A 5,439-nucleotide genomic window follows, 5' to 3' on the forward strand; every position below is an offset into this window, starting at 1 on the left:
ACAACTTCAACACTTCTTAATCCAAGCTTGATTACATCATTAATCCTGAAAAGGTAAACTAAGATAACACAAATCAAATGGGCATGTTATCATCAACATAAGGAACCCAACACAACCTTTCCTTTCGTTCAACCTAATATTTCGTTCAAAATCAACCCTAAAAACTCCGACGACTAACCACCACACTCACCGCCACCAAATACCAGTTCAGTACTCGGCAGTCACCAGACTCACCACCGCGGCTGGACTTCATCTCTTACAAAGGAAATGGCTACACTGAAGTCGATGCCTTAGTGGAAAATGCCTGCTATTTTGCTACAGAATTTAATGCCATGGCTAGTACACTGATTTTTTGAAACTTTTGTAATGGACTAGCGGCAATATAGCATGGCGGCTACTGATTTTGTGAAACTTTTCAGAATTTTAATTGAAAGCATTATTAATTAAACCGTATTCGGGTATCCGGTTTCCGTATATCCGGTTAAACTGGGTATCTGGAAATCGTATACCCGGTTAAACCGGGTCGTATTCGGGTTCAAAATTTTGGTGTTTGAAAAACCGGGTATCCGATACGGTTTTTAAAACCGTATCGGGTACCCGGTTTTACTCAGCCCTATGATTACCTGTTGAGACCAATGTCGAAGACATGTTAAATTCAACATAATAATATAACAAATAAATAATAAAAATTAGTAGAATTCGCTAATATCGGGGAGGGAAAAACGATATTAAAAAAATTCTTCATAGGCTAATAATGAGAAGGAAGATCTATGGTACATATATACACAAAGAGTCTCTATTTCACTCTAAATACAAAGACCATCAAATCTATGTATATATATATTATTGATATTTTTTATTTTATTTTAAATCTCTTTTAGAGTTTCATAAAAGTTGGAGATTTTAATATCGCTTGAAAAAAACTTCCTTTAATAATATAGATAGATAGATATTGATTGATTGATTGATTGATTGATTTGCAGGAAGGAGTATTTTACACGAGAAATAACCAGCGAGCAAAATTTATCGAGATATTAGTGAATGACAAGGACTCAAAATGTTCGAAGCCCAAATATATCAGTACAAGTGATGTTATAAGTTGAAGCCCAATTTAATGCCCTCATAGTTACTCAAGCCTATAACCTGCTTTTACTTTAGAGAGTTGGTGGGCTAATGCCCTCTCATGTACCAAAGGGAGATTGAAGTTAGTAATAGTCAATTTTGTTTTATATTTAGGGTTATTTCATAACAATAATTCATCATATTGGTGGTCTGCAATAATCAGTTCATCCTATCAATAATCCTAATTCAATCCAACCTAAGCACCATACCTTCCAATAACGAACCAACTGATATTTTTTTTAAGTTTATGTTGGAATATTTGATAATTTTTGGATGTGATGTTTATGTGTAATATTTTCAAGTGATGAATGAAGTACTTGGTTTATTTGATACACATAAACATAAAAAAAAATCAGCTGGTTCGTTATTAGAAGGTATGGTGCTTAGGTTGAATTTAATTGAGATTATTGATAGGATGGAGTGATTATTGCATATCACCAATAGGATGGATTATTGTTATGAAATAACCCTTATATTTATACGTACGTAGGAATTAGTTTTAGGATATATTCCGTATTGCTTTTGTTCCACGCGGAATGTACGTCGACTCGTTGTTCATAATTTCTCTTTAATTATAGGGTTAATTTATGAGAATAATCCAAACTATTGCTCATCTTCTCATAATAATCTGAACAACATTTTAACTCCCAATAAACTGACTTTTTACTATCGTCTTCTCAAATAAGACTAGATGATCGGTTACCTATTAATCAGGTTATTATTTTTGCTTTTAAAATTCATGAAAATAAACAAATTCATAATCATTAATATTATTATTTTTATTAACCACAAGTCAGTAAGTACCGCCCCACCCTTCTCCAAGTCCCAACTGCCCCCATTCTGACCACCACCCTACTCCAATCCTCCCACCCGACCCCACGCTAACCACCACTCACAACTGATGACCCCATACAAACCACAACGACACCAACAACCGAAGACAACCAGACAAGCCTAGACTTACCCAGACAAGTGACAACAACCTAACAAGACCTAGATCTAGTCGCCTATGGTGGTGGTTGAAGGAAATTGTTATGTGGTCATATGGACTATGGAGTATGTTACTTGAGCTGTCATCTTCATATGCTTCTTCTGCTACTTTTGTATTTCAGAACAAAGTAAGTCAAAGATTAAAATTACAATTCAATGAACAAGTACCGAGTGGCATCCTCAACAATAAAACAATCATCCTCCTCATTCTCCCTCCTCCAATCAACAGCCTCAACCTCATCCGAGGTCCGCAGCTGCAACTCAGTTCGACTATCATCCACCGTCTGACCCGCGGTTCGCCGCCACAACGGACCCGACATTCAGACAACATGTCGATTCATAATAAACCGGGTGACATTAGCAATTAGGAGTTAAAAGCAACGATACTCGTCATGGAGGAGAAGAGGGAGGCGGTGGACTCGACATTCACACAGCATATGCGGAGAGCTTATGAAAATTAGAGTTTATGGAGGAAGGGAGGCCGTGGCCGGCGTGTATAGTGGATGGCTGGGTTGGTGTTGGTTGGATGGGTTGATAGTTGTTAATGGAAACTAGTTATTAGTTTAAATTTAAAAAAAATGGGGAAAATGAGATCCACCGGCTTGTGTACCTGGTATTGTAGGTCAAATTTGACCCAAGTCTAAAATGAGAAGATAGTGATAATAGTACGGTTTTTTCCGAGTTAAAATAAAGTTCGGATTATTTCGAAAAGATGGTCAATAGTTTGGATTATTCTTATAAAATAACCCTTAATTATAAGACCAAGTTTTTCTTCTATTCTCTTTATTTTTAATTATGCATTCAATTATTATTTGTTCTTGTTTATTTCTTATTACTATGAGTAGCTAATTTATTATCTAGGGTGAAAGAGGATCTAGATTGTTAGAAAGGAGTTTATCTTAATGAATTAATTGTTAAACTGCTTTTAATTGTTGTTCAATTGTTGTCCTGAATCTAATTGATTAATTACTGTCCAAGATTAGTTAATTAGTCTTGCAAATTAGAATTATCGCCGACCGAGTTAAGACAAATAAAGGTTGCGACAATTGAATAGACTAACTAAATTATAGCGACCACATGTTAAGTTTAGATCTAAAGGGCATATTTGAGTCGACCGATCATATGACCTTAAACAATTTAACTGCTCAATTAATTAGTTAAATCATACCCCCGGATAACTGGCCTAGTGAACCCGATCCCTAGACTCTTTTAATATATTTGAATTCGTCTTTATTTACCTCGCAATTAGTTTTACAAATCAACCAAACCTTCAAAAAATTGTTACCTTAAGACGAATTAAAGAATTAGCAAACTAGATTATTAGCGCCTCCTGTGGATACCCCCCCCCCCCCCCCCCCCCCAATTTTATGTCTATTTCGTTGTCTAAGGACTTGTACTTTGGAGGATGTCCTCCTATCCCTCCTCCTTTCCCTCCTTGATTGTTGTTTTGAACTCGTGTTACGTCTATCTCCATTTTATATAAGTACCCTTTTCAAAAAAAAAAAGAACAATCTAGAACAACCTAGAAGGCTCCACACTATTCTAGAATATTCTAAACACTTCTAGAATACTCTAGAAAACTCTACATGTAACACCCCGTTTATTTAGAAGCCTTAAGCGAGGCATTTCCAAATAAAAGATGGTGTTACCATCTCATTTGCCTGAGGCAGTAGTATAAAAGACAAAACAATCAAAAGGTACTTTAAATAAATCAAGTTAACTGAATAAACTGTGATAAAGGCCTTATTACATGTAACCAGTTGTTTAAAGAATAATAATACAAAACTCGCAACGGAGTAAAAATATGTATAATTTATAAAATAATAAATGTCTGAAAAGCTTGGTGATCTCTAGACACAGCTGTAGTCATCGCCCCAGTCCCATCCAGCATTCAGCACACTCCATGGACTAACATGCTAGTCAACTGTTTCTATGAAGGAACGTTAACATACATCAACAAACACACACACACAAGTCAACCTAAATGAACATATAAATAAATATGACTAACATGTAGAAGACACTACTAATACTTCTATAATTAATAAGTATAACAAACAAAAATAATAATAGAGGAAGGACTTCAGGTCCCCTACGACTCACGACCCAATTAGTCACTATGTCTGTCTCAACCTCGTGTCTAAGTGGTTTGTTGCCAAGGCTCTCACAGCCCAAGCTCAACCACACCATGTGGGCATGCCACGCTAGGTACATGGACAACTCTTTACACCATGCCCTGCCTGTCCTATACATCCAAGGTCCAAGGCTCTTCCACATCCCCATGTAATCCCCTTATAAAATCTAGTGCAAAACAGTGGCGGAAACACTGTCGAATGGGATTAAATACACAACGATAAAAGTTTTAACTGTTATAAATTGAGAATGTATAAAATTCTCAAGGATAAAATTAAATGGTTAAGTCTAAACAAATGCCACTTTTATAAAAAGGGCGAAAATAAAGAAAACCTCCAAAAGTGTTCAAGACTAAAATCATAAAAGAAAGCAGAAAAACAGAGTAGGATCTGCAAACTACTCGCTAGCTCACACAGAAATCCTCAGCAAAGTTCACACATGTTATTGGCTAGACTTGTCGTGATTCTCCAAATTAGTATTTTTATCCACTACAAACTCAAGCTAGTAGCAAGTGTAAGTAGGGGTCGATGCCACGAGGAAGGTGTTTATGTTGATTAAATGTGTGCAAAGTTAAGTAACCAAATGGGGGGGCTTTGAATGTTGATTGATTCAAGTCTCCTAAAGTAATAATCTAAGGCAATGAAAATGTAAAAACAATATAAATAATTGAAAATGTAAACAAATGATGAGAATAATTCTTGGACCAAGTAATTTCCACCAACTAGTTATGAATTGATAGTTGACCCTTCTAATCTATTTCATTATTGAATACTTTGCTATGAAGTTGTCGACTTCTAATTCCACATAATATTAGTTATTAGCTACAAGCGTAAACAAATAATTTTTACAATGTTGTCAATTTAGTCAAGCGCTTAATCGTATCAAAATCGTAGAATATAGCGATGGAATTTAACAAAGATGAATAAATGAAGAATACAAGCGATGCTCCACTTTGATTCATACAATTTTAATCATTTATAACTCAACAATGATGAATTAGCATACTACTTGATGAATTATAATTGCTACAACGGAATAGGTAAACAAACAAAAGATTCATTCACCTAATCTAGCAATGGTTAATTAAATAATAACAACTAGTTGATCATTCTAGATGTATAATTAACAAACCAACAATAATCCAAATTAAACTTGATATTCAAACAATGAAATAGAAATAGAATAAGAGTCTTA

Source organism: Silene latifolia, chromosome Y, assembly GCF_048544455.1.
Source record: "Silene latifolia isolate original U9 population chromosome Y, ASM4854445v1, whole genome shotgun sequence".
NCBI classification, from domain to species: domain Eukaryota; kingdom Viridiplantae; phylum Streptophyta; class Magnoliopsida; order Caryophyllales; family Caryophyllaceae; genus Silene; species Silene latifolia.